This window comes from Rosa rugosa, chromosome 1, assembly GCF_958449725.1.
Source record: "Rosa rugosa chromosome 1, drRosRugo1.1, whole genome shotgun sequence".
Lineage (NCBI taxonomy): Eukaryota > Viridiplantae > Streptophyta > Magnoliopsida > Rosales > Rosaceae > Rosa > Rosa rugosa.
In genome coordinates, this window is record NC_084820.1 from 65,303,935 (window position 1) to 65,320,819 (window position 16,885).

Sequence of the window (16,885 nt, forward strand, 5' to 3'; positions counted from 1 at the left end):
TTCGGTGACGCGAAGAGATCACATCCAAAGTCCTTATCCGTAAGGCAAAAGTCCTTTTCCGAAAGGCTAGAGAAGAACCCTGTGACGAGGTTGGTGCTCTCCTCGTCCACAGCGCTTGAAGAAGAAGTCAGGTCAAGGGACTACCCCAACGACTGCACCCCGCGGTGCTGGCACGCCTACGCAATCACTCGCTCAAAAGAGACAGTTTGCAAGCCAACTGATTTTGGAGCCAAACATTTTGGCACGCCCAGTGGGACCTATTTAGTGTCTCTTCGTGAACATTAGCCATTGGGAAGTTAAGCGAAAACCCTTACCAAAAGGTTTACGCCAACTGCCCAAAGCATAAGACCTCCAGTTACAAACCACATCCTCGCGCGGATTGTCGTGGTCTTTCAGAACAACAAGTGACTCAAAGATTCGCTCTTCATTCCCATTTAGCCGACATGTCGACTGAACAAGGAGAGAATCGCCCGACCACTGCTGAGGGTCAAACTGTCACCAACAACCAGGCCAACGAGCCGGTTGATACTGTCGCTGCCTCCAACACATCGACAAGTAGAGAAAGAGAGGCTTTCGTTCCGAAGCCTATCCCAGAGGGAGCCTCCTCCGAGGTCGTATTCGCGATTATCCTGGAAAACATTGAAAACCATAGCAAGAAAATAGTTGCTGATCTTGCAAAGGATAACGCAAGGGCCGACCAGGTCACACGCGAAATACACCAGCGTATTTCCCAACAAGCGGAGGAGACTAAGCAGCAAATCACACAGACTGAGAATGCTTTGATGGCTCATGCTTCAGGTATCGCAGAAGAACAAAACCAACGCCAGAAAGGAATAATGGAGGCTATTGCGAACCATACGAAGCAAACAATGGCTGATATGGCTGGTCTCCGTAAAGATGGAGAGACCCTCGCAACCGAGGTTGCCATGCAAAGGGCCGAGTTGAACCAGGCTAAGGAGGTATTGAACCAGACTTTGGGCGATCCCAATGCTATCCTTGGTTCTCTTGACCAACCATCCGGTTCAGGCAAATACGTCCCACCGAATCAGCGGGAGAGGGTTAGCAGCAATACAGCTATACCTTCCGCAACTGTTGCTGCCACGCCGTCAAAAAACAAAGAACAAGCGCTTGTCATCGGTGGTAGCAAAGAGAAGGGTACTGCCTCAGGTGGGCAGACTACCAGGCAGAAGCATCAGGCCTCAAAGGGCGCTGGATCCTCGCCCGATTCTACGTTCGTTCAATACGACAGCGACGGGGCAGAGAACGTATATCAAGAGTTGCCAGGAAGCTACTACGGGATTGACCAGGCTGGCAACCCGGTTAGGATAACAGCTCTGGCAAAGGGGATGCCCATGCCGGCCGTGACTCTACAGCAGCCGGTTACAACTCGCGTTGTACAGGTAGGAGAAAGAGCAACAACAAATACCATCCAAGCCATACCATTGCAGGCTGCTGCTGCTCGCCAGAATGTGGCGATACCTCCTCCTCCTGGTCCTGAGTACGTGAGACGTGATGAGGTGGAGGAGATGATCCGGCTGGCCAATCCTAGGGCCCAGATGGATGGGGTCTATGAGGGACCTTTCCCACCGCACATAATGCTCGCGCCCTTCCCCAGGGGTTATAAAAACATCATATTTGCTACTTTTTCAGGGGAGGATACCGAGAATGCGGCAACTCATCTGGCCAGGTTCAGAGTACAATGCGGCCAGTACCAGAATGATGACATCCTCAAGTGCAGGATCTTTGACACTTCTCTATCAGGGGCTGCCTTTAGGTGGTTCTCCAAACTGCGACCAGGAACTGTGGCAGATTGGCCTGCAATGGAAAAGCTCTTCCGAGAGACTTTTGGGGCCACAGAACCTGAGGTAGACTTGGCTTCTCTCACCCAGATGGCCCAACAGCCCACGGAATCCGCTGTGGCCTACCTTCAGCGCTTCCAGATTCAGAAGGCCAAACTGAATGTGATCCTGCCGGAGAAAGAGTTGATCAAGTTGGTGATCAAAGGCTTAGAGCCGCGCCAGCGAAAGAAGCAGCATGGAAGCATGATTCAGTCAATGGGAGAGCTCATCACAGAGGTGGGAAGTTTCGAACATCTCCTTAGAGAAACTGATGGCAGGAAGAATGCGTCCAGAGGGACATATATACCAGGGAAAAATCGCACCATAGCGGCCCTGAGCTACCAGCCGGCGACGTATGATCCTTACTATCACTATCACAGTGAGGATTTGGTTCAGGAGGACGATCAGAAAGATGAGAGCGACATCGCCGCTTATGAACTGACAGGGAGAAAGAACCCAGCCTTGAAACAACTGAAAATCTCCAAGGAACCTGTCAAGCTCAAATCGATGGCCTTCACTAAACCTGAGTTCACGGCGTATACATATGATGCCAACAAGGCACACGAGATTCTAGATGAGATGATCGCCGCGAAGATGGTGAAGACCGACTTTGGACCTTTCCCTCGACCAGATCAGCTGAAAGGAAAAAAGTATTGTAAATTTCATAACTTGTGGAACCATAATACAGCTGACTGTGTGAAGCTCAAGGACCAGATTCAGGTATGGCTCAATAACGGTAGTCTTCAAGTGGAAGCTCCAGTAACTGCAGCAGCGCTTGTTGACCTAAACCCTTTTCCTGATACTGGGATCAACATGGTCGATGTGAACTGGACCAAGCAGAACCAGAGGAAACCAACCCTGGATTTGAACACACAGGGGCGAGAAGGAGAGCCTAACGAAGCCCCTGCCCAGAAGAAGGCTAAACCATATGGTCAAGCCTCACCCGTAGTGTTATGCTCGCGATGCAAAGAAGAGTGTGGCATCCAAGTGTCGCACGAAGAGGTCGAGCAGACATTTCGTTTTGGCTCTCTCCCGCCCATGAAGTGGGCCTCGCCATCGCGAAACTATCAACCTTCCAACCCGAGAGAAAGGGAGGAAATGGGGTCACCTACATCACCAAAGGACTCCAACCTGTTCAAGAAGCTGAGGGCAGCTACGGTTGATCAGCAGACAGAGGATAAGGCTGCAAACAAGCACAAAGACATTCTGACCAAACCCTACATACCACTTGCTTCAACCGCTACCATCAAGGAAGGGAAGTGGTACACCAGGGAGAAGGGGAAGGCAGTGGAGATAAGTCCTTCCAAAAAGCGAAAACTGCAGCGCAGGTTTGGGGAAGCCAAGCGCGCGCTCGAGGCTTTAGACCAGGGCCTGATCAAACCTTCACAGTTGGTCAAATCGCCTGAGCAGTATCAGAAGGAGATGGAAGCACTTGCTGCCAAGCCATTAGTGGCCCCTCGCAGTTTGCGAAAGCAAGCGAGCTCAGCAAAAGAGGCATCTGAGCCCAATGTTTTTTGCAGAATTACAAAGGAGAGAACACTTCCGCCAGCCAGAAAGGAGAGCTCGCCGTCCAGGCGACCGCACGTCAGGCGCCGGTTGTTTCGCGAGGAACCAGAAGCCAAATCCTCAGTTTTCGAGAGACTGGGGGGCAAGGATAGGACTACCGACACTTTACAGTGGAGACCTAAGAAAGTCCAGAATGTAGTAGTTGCTCCCCTAGAGGCGGACGTTGCTAGGGAACCAAAGTCAGTTTCCCCAGAAAAAGCTCCCGTGGTTCAGGAGCATGAGCAGTGTGAGGTAAAAGGCCTCACTGAGGAATCCTTAGTAGACAGGCTGGCTAAACAGTTCAACACGGCTATCCCTGTCAACGAACCCAAGCTCAACCTGGAGGACGACATAGGTGAATTAGATACGTCCTGCAATATGGTTTATGTGCTCCCCGCGCAGTATGCAATACCGGTCGCTGCTCAGGAATGCGTAGAAGCTGAGGAATGTAGCACACAGCCCCTGCAGATCACGTCAGCGGTCACAACACCGGTAGAAGAGACTGTCTTTCTGGAAACAGAGGACGCCAACAGTAAAGAATTCTTCATGAGCTTCACTAGGCCAACGCCTGCTATGGTCCAGCACATGAGACCTTTATACATCACGGCAGAAGTTGGCGGTACCAAAGTTAGCAAGATCATGGTTGATACTGGAGCTGCTGTTAATGTCATTACTACTAGGACCATGCACTTGCTTGGAATCAAGAAGGAGAAGATCCAGTCAACGTCTCTCACTCTCAAGAACTTCGCGGGGACTGTGACAAAGACCTTGGGATTACTTTTCTTGCGTATCAAGGTAGGTCCAGCAGAGGGAGTTTATGCTTTCTTTGTGACAGATTGCTATGCGGCCTACAGCGCTATCCTGGGAAGGGACTGGATTCACCGGAGTTACTGTGTTCCGTCAACCCTCCATCAGGAACTTATTATGTGGAACAGGGAGACAGATAAAGCTGAGGTGATCAAAGCGGATCCTCGTCCATTCCCAGTATCCGCAAACTATGTCGATGCCAGGTACTATTTGGAGCCTATCGCTCCATTGCAAGTCAGTGGCCTCGATAACAAAGGCCGCCCTACAGGGGTGACGGCCTCTGAACTGGCACAGTGGGGGCTTACGCTCGCAAAAGAAGGCTTGGAAAGGCCTGGCCACGCTGTGCCTAAACCCTTAAACGATTAATGGATTACGACCTTCCAGAGGAAGGGATAGAGGCCCTCCACTCGCTGTACGAAAGATTATCATCATATCTAGTGGAAAAAGAGGCCTATGAGCGAATCGCGATTTTGGAAATCGTTGAAGAAGAACTCTCTGATCAGGAACAAGAGGATGAGGTGGAAATTCAGCTCGCTCCGGCAGCGTTGGACGACAGGCCTCCCAAAGTCAGAGACCCTACCGAGAAAGTCAATCTCGGGACAGCAGATGAGCCTATGGAAGTGGCTATCAGCGCTTACCTAGAGCCTAGCGAGAAACAGAGGCTTATCGACTTATTGCTAGAATTCAAAGACTGCTTTGCGGAAAAGTACGAGGATATGCCCGGCCTGTCACCGGACTTGGTTTGCCACCAGCTACCAACACTCCCTGACAAGAGGCCTGTGAAACAAGAACCGCGAAGAATGAATTCAGAAACTCAAATCCTCGTCAAAGAGGAGGTTGAAAAAATGCATAAATCAGGCATTATCAGGGTGGCCAAATACAATCAGTGGCTATCTAACATAGTGCCTGTCCGCAAGAAGAATGGCAAGATGAGGGTCTGCGTAGACTATAGAGACCTTAATACTGCTACACCTAAGGATGTCTACCCCATGCCGGTCGCGGATATGTTGGTGGACGCCGTTGCGCAACATGAATTATTGTCCTTCATGGACGGCACTGCAGGATATCACCAGATTCCGGTCGCAGAAGAGGACAGACACAAAACCGCGTTCCGTTGCCCTGGGTTCGCGGGCGTTTTTGAATATGTGGTTATGCCTTTTGGACTGAAGAACGCTGGAGCGACTTATCAAAGAGCCATGAACCTAATCTTCCATGACATCCTTGGAAAGATTTTGGAGGTTTACATTGATGACGTGGTTGTCAAATCTCAGAAAAGAGGGGATCACATCACAGATCTCAGGAAAGTATTCGAGCGCATGCGACAGTACAAGCTTAAAATGAATCCCGCTAAGTGCGTTTTTGGGGTTCAAGCAGGAGACTTTCTGGGGTTCATTGTCCATCAGAGGGGAATTGAGGTCCCTGAAGACAAAGCGAGCGCAGTCATCAACGCATCTCCGCCACGCACGAAGAAAGAGCTGCAGCGTTTGCTCGGTAAAATCAACTTTTTGAGACGCTTTATCTCTAACTCTGCAGGTAAGATCCAGCCTTTCTCTCCTCTGCTGAAGCTACAGGGCCAGAGCGAGTTCGTCTGGGAGCATAAACACCAAGAGGCTTTTGATAAAATCAAGGCCTACCTGGCGAGCCCACCGGTGCTCGTTCCTCCTAGGGCTGGATTCCCATTAAAACTATATATTTCAGCAGCTGAGGCCTCCATTGGCAGCCTGCTCGCCCAAGACGATGAGGACGGTGTCGAACATGCCATATTCTATCTTAGTAGGACACTCACAGACTGCGAGACCAGATACACTCCGATGGAAAAGCTGTGTCTCACATTGTACTTCTCAGCATGCAAGCTGCGCCACTACATGTTATCCTTTACCACTTGCATCATCGCTCAGACTGACTTGGTCAAGTACATGCTTTCGCGGCCTATTCTGAGAGGCCGCATTGGCAAATGGGTATTGGCTTTATCTGAATTCTCGCTACAATACGTGCCACAAAAGGCAGTAAAGGGACAGGCTATCGCAGACTTCCTAGCACACCACCCTACCTTGGACATCCCCATAGTGAAGGAGTTGGAGATAGCAGCTGTGACCATAACTCGGCCAGATTTAGCGCGCATCCCAGAATACGCTATTCGGTATCAAGCCACAGTCTCCTTGCAGCCCTGGATACTATACTTTGATGGTTCAAGAACGGAAACGTTAGCAGGAGCAGGGATTGTTCTGGAGAATCCAGCGGGCAATCGTTTTTCTTATTCTTTCCAGTTGGAGTTTAAATGTACAAACAATCAAGCAGAGTATGAGGCCCTTATCATTGGCCTCGAGGTTCTGCTAGAGTTGGGAGTAAGGGACGTTCAGGTACACGGCAACTCTTTGCTTATAATCAACCAGCTCCAAGGAAAGTACAAGTGTGAAAGCTTTTTGCTTATACCCTATTTGCATCGCGCCATTGAACTTCTGGATCAATTCGATGATGCGGATTTGGAGCACATACCTCGTGAGCGCAACTCTGCGGCCAATGAGCTCGCTCAATTGGCTACAGGCATTACATTGAAGTATGGCGTTCGCGAGCGCATTCTGAAAGTCGAGCACCGCACACTACCTTCGTGGCTCGCGCGGCCTGACCCACCGGATGATCCAGTCGTCGCGGTTCTCGAGCCTATTGACGTCGGTTGGCGCATTCCGCTGATTGACTACCTCAAGCAACCAGATCCTACAGCAGACAGGAAGACTCGTTTTCTTGTCTTAAATTCTTTCCTCAGAGGTGACGAGCTGCGACGACGTGGGGAAGATGGCGTAGACTTTCGCTGTGTCTATGGCCGCGAAGCCAAGAGGTTGATGCGCGAAGCGCACACGGGAGTCTGTGGAGCCCATCAAGCAGGCCCCAAGATGCGTTGGCTTATCAGAAGACATGGGTATTATTGGCCCAGCATTTTGAAGGACTGTATCGCGTTCGCGAAATGCTGCCAAGACTGTCAGGCGCATGGTCCAGTGCAGCACATTCCCAATATTCCCATGCAACCCATTATTAAACCTTGGCCTGCCCGAGGCTGGGCTTTGGATTTGATTGGAATGATTCACCCTCACTCCTCGCTCCAGCATAAGTTCATCATTGTAGCCACTGATTTCTTCACGAAATGGGTTGAGGCTGAACCTTTGAAGGAAGCTTCCGGCGCTACCATTCGCCAGTTTATCTTTCAGAATATTATTTGCAGGTTTGGCATTCCAGAAGTGTTGGTCTCAGACAGGGGGGCAGCATTTATGGGCGGTGAGGTGGAGAAACTTGTCAAGGACTTGGGCATCCAGTTCGTCCACAGCACACCATATTATGCCCAATCCAATGGTCAAGCAGAGGCCAGTAACAAGATTATTATCACCTTGCTCAAGAAGATGCTTGTTGAAAACCCTAGACAGTGGCACGATACGTTGTACGAGACCTTATGGGCTTATCGTACCTCCAAGAGAAATCCCACTGCTACGACCCCCTATGCACTAATGTTCGGTCATGATGCAATCTTACCTTTGGAAATCAACGTCCAGTCTTTGCGCGTCCAAGATCAGCATCACTTGATCGGGGAAGATTATGTTCAGGCGATGTGGCAAGAACACGAGGATCTCAGCGAGCAACGTTTGGCAGCTTTGGACAACTTGGTCTTGGAAAAGCAACGGATTGCTCGCGCCTATGACAAGAGGACGCGTGGCCGTAGTTACAAAGAGGGTGACTTGGTTTGGAAGGCTGTTTTGCCTTTTGGCGAGAAGTTGACCGGTCGCGGTAAATGGTCTCCGCGATGGGAAGGACCCTTCGTTGTTCATCGCATTCTGGAGCGCGGGGCCATTCACCTCAAAGATTTGGATGGCGACCTCCACCGCAATCCCATTAACGGGCGTTTCCTGAAGAAATACTACCCTAGTGTTTGGGAGTTTGAAGATCCACCGGATCAACCTTCTTCTCAGACAGGGGGGCAACCTTAGTCTCCCCAGGTTCGCTTCATCCATATTCAGGCCTTTTCTGTGGCCTTAGTATCCTGTGCTTGCTTCACCTACGAATACTAGGGGGGCAACACTCTGTACATTCAGGCCTTATTTGAGGCTTTATTTTTGTTCGGGCCTTATTTGAGGCTTTATTTTTTAGTCAACAATTTCAAATTTATTGTTATTGTTGTCAATTTTTCTTTTCTTTGACATTATGGTGTTAAGAATGCATGTAATGGCCTATACCTGAGGCTTTATTTTATACATCGATTTACAAAAGTGTTAAAAACTTTCATTCATAAAGTGGCTTTGCGGCCAAGAGCAGTACAAAGTGCAAATCAAAATAATTACATTTGCGGTTTACAAGGCCAGAAGTGGCTTAGAATAAAAACCATAAAGTTACAGATCTACTAAGAGTTTCTGGATCTTGTGGCAGCGAGGGGGCTGTGCTCGGGCATTCATACTCTTCCTCTCTTCACCCACATGCCTCCTCTGATCTGAGTCGCAGCCGCTACCGTCTGTACCGGACGAAAAAGGAAAGAAATAACCCATCGCAACCCTTCTGGTTGGATTATCCTCCGGGATGGAGATGGTCTTCACGGAGAGTGCGACTCACAACCACATCTACCTCCAGGGGAAAAACATAAGTCACGCAGTCAGACCCTGGAGGTAGGCTACGGAGCAAGAACAGGCGACCCATATTGGTCTTCCGCCCTTCTTCCTCCTGCTCCACGCGGGCAATCTGAGAAAGGGGACCCCTCAGAATCGGGTTCCGCCGCGTCGGGAGCACCACATGTTCCTCAGTCTAAATGAAGCCGGTGGATTTCACCGCGACTTCCAGAGACCAAAGACATGTGGTTGGACCTGAGGTTAGGCCATAAGACCTACCCAGGTATTGAGGTTAAGCCATAAGGCCTAGGAATTTGAGGCTAAGGCTGATATCGTGAGGAGAAGATTGTAGAAACTGGAGGAAGAGAAGCAGAGATTGTGATACTATTTCTGGGAAACCCATATTCATTTGTGTATATCATCTCTCCAGAGTGCAGGTATTTATAGTGCCAGTCTCAGTGGCCTCGACCGTACGATGGGCGGTTGTGATTTTCTCACTGCCATCAATGAGCGTATCAATTGGTGTTAAATGCTAAGATCTCGGAAATGAAGATAATTGAAAGCGCGTGGGAAGCGGGGCAGTCTCCAAGGAGGTAACCGCTCCATTTCGAGATTATCTTTTCAATCTTTTCAAACAGTTTTAAAAGCATTAAAACAAATTAAAGCGCTGAACAGTTTGAGAAGTTAAGTTGATATGTATTTGGGCCAAGCAATGTGGGCTAAATATTAAGTTAATAATAATATTATTGTTCATACGAAACATGGGCTTAATTCTAAAGGCCCAAAAGTCTGCAGCCTGCATGGGTCAAGCGAAGGAAAAGTTCATCTAAGCGAAAACTAGCATCCGCAGCAGCTTGTGCGGCTTGTTGGGCTGCCACACGAGCCTGAGCCAGTTCCTGGGATAGCGTCTCGAAGGCAGCGAGGGGTTGTTCTAACTGAGGCTCCGCATGAGTAAGCCTGGTAGTAACGTCAGTTAACCGGGCTTGAAAAGCCTGAATCTGGGACCTCAAGTGGTTCCTTTCGAGCGTCAGTTCCCTGATGAGGTTAGCTTGGTCACCCAAGAAATCGCGCGTGGTCTCTGTGTGCTGAGTGAGGTTCTGATAGTGCGTCTCGGTCTGCCTAGCCTGCGCGTTCGCGACTGCCCGCTCATTGAGCCCTTGGGGAAGATTTTGCAGCAGTTGATCGACCTCTTGGAATTGATCTTCAGTGATGGCTCCCTCGCGGAGAAGTACCCTCAAATATTCTAAGACTCTCACGGGCGCACCAGGAATCAAGATATCAGGGCCCAGGAAGCGACGAAGGCCTTCTCTAGCTTCATCTACGACCCCAGGAGGGGTCACTTCGAGTACGCGACCTAACCTTTCCAGAGTGGAGGGAATTGGTTGCACAGCGACAGGGGCCTCAGGAGGCTCAGCGACAGGTGCTGCCTCTGGCACTGGTTCAGGAAGGTCTTCCAATTCTCCGGCTTCAGCGACTTGGGGGGCAGGGGGAGGAAGTTCCTGACCAACCATATTAAGAGCGGGCTCAGCAGCTTCTGCCTCTACAGCTTCAGCTACAGCATCCTCAGTGTTGAAGGCATTTGGATTTTGAAAGAAGGTATTGTCAGAATATTTAAGCCAGGAAGTAATAATGAATTAGTTGGTTAAGGGAAATACCTCCTCAGCTGGGGGCTCACGCACAACGACCGCTGGCATTGCCTCTGGGTTAGCTTCGCTGGGAATAGGAATTGAGTCAGGCGCTATCTGTTCCGGGACAGGTATATCGCTTGGTTCCTCGCGAGGCGCATCCGGTAACGGTAGTCTATCTTCGGCCTCAGGCGAGCTATCATCTATGATCTGCACTGGGATCAAGGCCAACTGTGCATTACTGGCAGCGCCCGCAGGAGGTGGAGAGTTGTTCACAATAGTTGGCGCTTGGGCTTGGGAAGCAGATGTGCCTTCGCCAGTAGCTGAAGATCCTTCTTCAGTATGTCTCAAGGACCTGTGGCGAACCTGCGAATGAGGATTGTTACATGGTCGCATAGAATGAAAAGAAATTGCTAACAAGTACTGAGTGTGCTTGTGTCTTACCAGTCGGTCAGCGATTGGTTCATCTTCTGCCCATAGGTCAGTTCGAGGATCAGAGCGACTGCGTTTCCGAGCCGAGAGGGCGGCGATCTGTTGGGGTCAGAAGATTAGGTTTGATTCGTGGAGGAAGTATGATTTACTCAAACAGAAAGTTCTTACAGTCTGCGAGTCATCATCATCAGAGGAGGATTCTTTGTCTTCAGGCTCTGTCATTACTGCCTTTTGTTTCCCAGACTGGCCAGTGGCTTGGGAAGTGTTGGCTGCGCGACTGCCAGAAAATGGCGCATTTCCCTGGAATAGCAAAATTTGAATTAAAAGGGAAGGGCAAATGAACAAAGGACAAAACATGAGTCAGGATATTTACCTCTTGAGGGGGTTCGCGGATTACGATACCAGCATGGGCCTGACGTGGGGCTCGCGCGGGTCGCGGAGCCGGCTCAGCAGCAGGAGGAGGAGCTTGTGCAGCGTCTTCAGGGACGCGAGCAAGTAGATCGACGTCGGCAGTATAGGGGTATCGCAGTTCCCCGAAAATGGCGGCGAATAGCTCATCATGCTGTTGCCCCCAGCAGTTAACAGAAACTTCTGCCCACCATGCTTCGTATCCTTCCTCAGCCCCATCCACAGAGTCAATCTCTTTAGCCCAGTCAGGGAGATCAACCAGTGCGAGTGTGCTTTGTGCTGGCAGAGGCCCAGAAAGAGGCCCAAGTGTACGCCAAGAGGTGTTGTAGTTCCAAGCATCATACAGAGGGAATGGCACTAATTGGACAAAGCCGAGTTGGCGAGCGAAGTGGTTGGGAGCGTAGAGCTCGTAACTGAGTTCGTCAGCGGCAATCCTGATGTCCGAACAGGAGATTGCGCGGCGAAAAGCCAAGCGCGCGCGATCACTGTAGCGAGAGGCGCCAGGGAGAAATCCGTGTTCAAGCGGAGCCGGGAATCTTCTACTCAGCACTAAGTCGCAGTATGGCATCTCGTGCAGAAGGTACAAGTATGTGAAGCACTCAGAATAAGGAGGGGATGTGTACCTTTCATCGCGACTGAGCCATCGTCCCAGGAGTTGATCAGTAGGTGGAAGCAATGGGATGTCGTCGCGACGAAAATATGGGAAGTAAATTTGAATCCAGAAGTCAAGAATCCAAAAAGGGCCAGAAATGCTAGTCTCGAAGGGATGCATGGTGGCTTGGTACAAAGTGCGATAGAGGGCACCCAGCACTGGTTGTCCTAACCCCACGCGGCGACCGTTGTAGAGGGCCGTTGCCAGAAAGGTCCAGGCACCAGTGGGCTTACAGGAGGAAGTACAGAAGATAAACTTACAGAGCCAGTACTCCAAGAAGGCAATCCCGCCAGTCGCATTGTGCTCCTGGCGGTAATAAGCCAACCACCGCGGATAGGAGCCACTATGAGCGATGCGACCATGTTGGGCCATGGTGGAGGTAAAAGTATCAGAGTCGAATTGGCCATGCAGATAAGGCTCGCCGTCGATGGGTAGGCCAGTGATGGTGAGAATGTCCAATAAAGTGATACTCATTTGGCCAAATCGAAAATCGAAGGTGTTGGTGGCAGTGTTCCAAAAACAGAGAAAGGCAGCGAGTGGCGAACGATTGTCACCAATAGTGTGGGTGATACCTGCTGCGTTCCAGCGAGCCAGATCTCGAGCTCGCGCTTCACGATACCAGGAAAGCTCCGCCGCACTGATAAAAGATGGCCAATGCCCTATTTTTGATCGATGATTAGGGGCACTCCAACTGGTAAAATCCCCAGGAGTCCTTCGGAGGACTGGGATGGGGCGGCGAACAGGTAAGCCATAGAAGGCGATGGCGTCGGCCGGGAAAGAATCTCGCGGCGTTGGACCCAGTTCGGCATGGTTGTTCGAGAGTCTGAGGAGCAGGGGTCTCTGGATAATGGTCTGGAGGACCAGGCTGGCACCGATGTTGGTTCCCCAAGAATGGGCGGCCTGTTCATTCAGTTCTTCTTCTTGATCGATAACTATCTTTTTCGGGGGAGCCATTTCTGGGTTTCAAAGAGGAAGATGTGTGCAAAAGAGGGTTTCTGGGTTTAGGAGACTAAAAGAGTTTCTGATGTGACAGGTCTGAAGTGGCTGTAGATTTAAATAAGAGATTTTGTGAGGGAAACGATACGACAGAAAGGCGTTTTCGCGAGCGAAAGGACGCAACCCTCATTAATGACATCGTTTCAAGCATTGAACGCGTCGTTTTAGTCCCCTTCAATCAGTTACATTTTCATGGGCCTGATTTCGAGGCCTGGGGGGCAATGTTTGAGCCCAAAAGTAATTTTGGCAATATCCTTTAGTGGATCTAGCACAGCGGGCCGATACCTGCGGCCCAAAAATAAGCCTACTAGGGTTTGAGTTACAGCTTCGCCCATTCCGGAATCCATGAGGAAAACGAAACCTTATTGGAGTCAGGTAGCAGAGATTGATTAGGAAACTTCAATCAATAATCTTTCTACAACAAGGAGCAGTCGAAACCCTAGGTATATATACCAGGTTTCAAGGACGAATTAAGGGCTGGCATATCAATCAATCCTAGCGATTACAAAGCCTCCCCGGAGCAAACCTTCAACCTTGTTGAAACCCGGTGACCGTGCGCCAGTCCCAGTCTCTCCGAGAGCCGACTGTCAGCATCACCAAACCAACCGGCGACCGTACTTCCAGTCCCAGTCTCCCCAGGAGCCGACTGCGAGCGCAACCGCCACCGTTACTACCAACGAAGCAAGGGTAACGCCCTCGCAACCCAGCGAAGCTAAAGTCACGCTTTAGCGCAACCCGTGCTTTCTCCAAACTTCCCAATGATTGCTCTGCTTAGTCTGCAATACTAAGTATCGATTCGGTGACGCGAAGAGATCACATCCAAAGTCCTTATCCGTAAGGCAAAAGTCATTTTCCGAAAGGCTAGAGAAGAACCCTGTGACGAGGTTGGTGCTCTCCTCGTCCACAGCGCTTGAAGAAGAAGTCAGGTCAAGGGACTATCCCAACGACTGCACCCCGTGGTGCTGGCACGCCTGCGCAATCACTCGCTCAAAAGAGACAGTTTGCAAGCCAACTGGTTTTGGAGCCAAACAACTTCACATTCAAGGACGCTGTGGGTGTTGAAGAGGAAAAGAAGGATGATGTCCATCACTCTCAAGAAGACTCAAATTCAGAAGAGGATAATCAACAAAAACAAGAAAAGGGCGTTTCAAACAAGAAGAAAAAGCGCGTGAAGATGAACATTGCGGAACTGAAACAGGTGTGTGCAAGGCCTGATGTTGTTGAGGTGTGGGACGCAACTGCAGCTGGTCCTAAGTTGCTGGTGTTTCTGAAATCATACCGGAACACAGTACCGGTGCCAAGGCATTGGAGCCAGAAGAGGAAATACTTACAGGGAACACGTGGTGTCGAAAAGCAACCTTTTCAGCTCCCTGATTACATTGCTGCAACCGGAATTGAGAAACTCAGACAGGCGTACAATGAGAAAGAAGATAACAAGAAGTTGAAGAAAAAGCAACGAGAAAGAATGCAGCCAAAGACGGGCAAGATGGACATTGATTACCAGGTACTTCATAATGCCTTTTTCAAGCATCAGGTAAAGCCAAAGCTCACAACAGTTGGCGATCTGTACTACGAAGGGAAAGAGTTTGATCAGGTGACACTGATGGATCAGATGAAGCCGGGTGCCATGTTGTCACATGAACTAAAAGAAGCTCTTGGTATGTCATAATAACACTATACTCTCACATCAAGATGATCACCACAGCAGCCTAAGCAATGAGGATGCACATAGGCAATCTTTACCCAAAGGAACTATCTGGAATTCTTCCCCACAAGAGGAGACAACTCGTGCTCTGTCTCAATAGTACAAGAATCAGTTCCTTGTTGTTATATGTTAGCTTCAGACTTCACCCAAACCACACACTTCAATTGTACAACAGACAACTCCTTCAGAAAGCACATGTGATCCATTGTCCAGTAGTAGCTAGGTCTTTATCAGTTGTTGACTTGTTGTATAAATAGCATCCTACTGTAAACAATCTTCAATCAAGCAATTCCATTTCTCTTCATGTCAGAGGGTGCTCCTCCGCCGTGGCTCATTAGTGTGCAGAGATATGGTCCTCCACCATCATATCCACATCTGAAAATCCCGGGGCTGAATGCTCCTATCCCCGGCGGAGCTAGCTTTGGTTACCATCCCGGTGGCTGGGGAAAGCCTCCTGTTAATGAATATGGCCAACCTTTGTATGCGAACGTTTTTGGTGTTGAGCAACCTAATCATGAGGAAGAGCCGGTTGAAAAGATGAAGCATTGGGGTGAGTTGGAGGAAGAAGAAGAAGAAGAAGAAGAAGAAGAAAAGGAGGAAGAAGAGGAAGAGAAAGAAGAGATTGAGAAAGAAAAAGATTTAGAGGAAGATATGGAATCTGTAGATAGCTTTTCAAGTGGCGGAGCTGATCAGACAGTATTTGATGTGATCGAGCTGCGGAAGCAACAGGGAAAAGAAACAGCTGAAAGGCCTTTGTACCAAGTACTTGAAGAGAAAGAAGAAAGAATTGCTGCAGGGACATTGCTCGGAACAACTCACACGTATGTTGTTGGCAGCAACAGCAGCCGAGACGACAAGGCAGGAGCGAAAAGGGTGGATCTGCTCAGAGGTCATAAAGCAGATAAAGTGGATGTGACTCTACAACCGTACCTGAAGAGTTGGAAGCTATGGAGAATGTGTTACCTGAGAAGTATCAACAAGCCAGGGAGGAGGAGAAGATGCGTAGTCAGCCGGAGGATTTTAGTGACATGGTTGCGGAGAACGAGAAGAAGAGGAAGCGTAAGATGCAGGAAAAGGAAGCCAAATCCAACAAGAAGCAGAAGGATTTTAAGTTCTAGGTGTACAGCAAGAAACACTCTAGACCATGATAGATCCGCTCATTAATGCAAAGTTAAGATATAATGTTAGTGTGAACTCCATGATCAAGGAATAAAGCCACCATATTAATCGCAAAACTCGGCCATAAAATAAATCAGGCGCTAACAACAAATTGAGCTAGTAGAATCACAATCAATGATATCGATCGTCATAGATTAAGTTTAATGGTTGAGGATGATCGTGTTAAAAGTCGTACGTGGTTTATTTAAGGTGTTATCAACACGGTCATGTACTTTAGATGGAAAGTTAAGAGTATATGATTATATTAGGACTCTATATGGTTGGACGGTTTGATCAGTTTGCTGAATGGGATCTCTTAGTTGGTCGGTTCGTGGTTTAGTAGATGTTTGGGTTGTTTTGTAAGTGAAAAATTCGATGCTAGCCAATGAGGGTTGTACTTCTCATTAGCGCCACCATGGTGGCCAACGCCAGTTCCTAGGCTACCATAACAACAACGTCAACTCGCGCAGCAGACCCAGCCTGCCTGAGCTTGTTCTTCCAAGGTTGGTTTTGTAACTGCGGCAAAGAATGCGAAAGTTGAAGTGAAAGCTAAGGTTAAGAACGTAGGGTTCCCAGGAGGTTACATAAAGAGGTTACATAAATAGTGATTGGTAACCGAACAATTACGTTAAAAGTACTCCTAGCTATAGTGCAAGAAATAAACACGATAGTAAAAGAGCAAGGAAGTAAACTCTAATTTAAGTGCAGAAAAATAAATTCCAATAAACTAAATGAACAATAACGTAAAGAGCGAAAAAGTAAACGGCTTTGAACAACAAAACTATCAACTATTACCAAAAAAGTAACAATAGAAACAATTGAAATATCGATACTAGGTTACAAGAAAATGAAGGGAAATGACTTGAACTAGTAGAGCTAACAACTAAGAAATTGAAAAGACAATGAAACTAATCTGGAGCTAAGAAAAATGAAAGGAAACCCATGATGGAGTTTTGGCTGGAGTTGTGTGTGTGTTCCTTGTCTTCTGTTGATGCTTCTTTATATAGAGGTGGACTTGCTGGATGACCAAGCGGATGTAAAGTCTTTCTCTCGAACTCAAATTGCTTGCTTCAGTCTTATTAGGACTCCTAATGCATGTTAAGTAATATACTTGATATATACTAAAGCCCCACGTC

The 16,885-nt window shown here is 48.8% G+C and overlaps 1 pseudogene; it reads left to right on the forward strand.

Annotated features, from left to right (window-relative positions):
- Positions 1-443: 443 nt before the first annotated feature.
- LOC133733150 (uncharacterized) lies at positions 444-15,829 on the forward strand (annotated as a pseudogene).
- Positions 15,830-16,885: the final 1,056 nt, after the last annotated feature.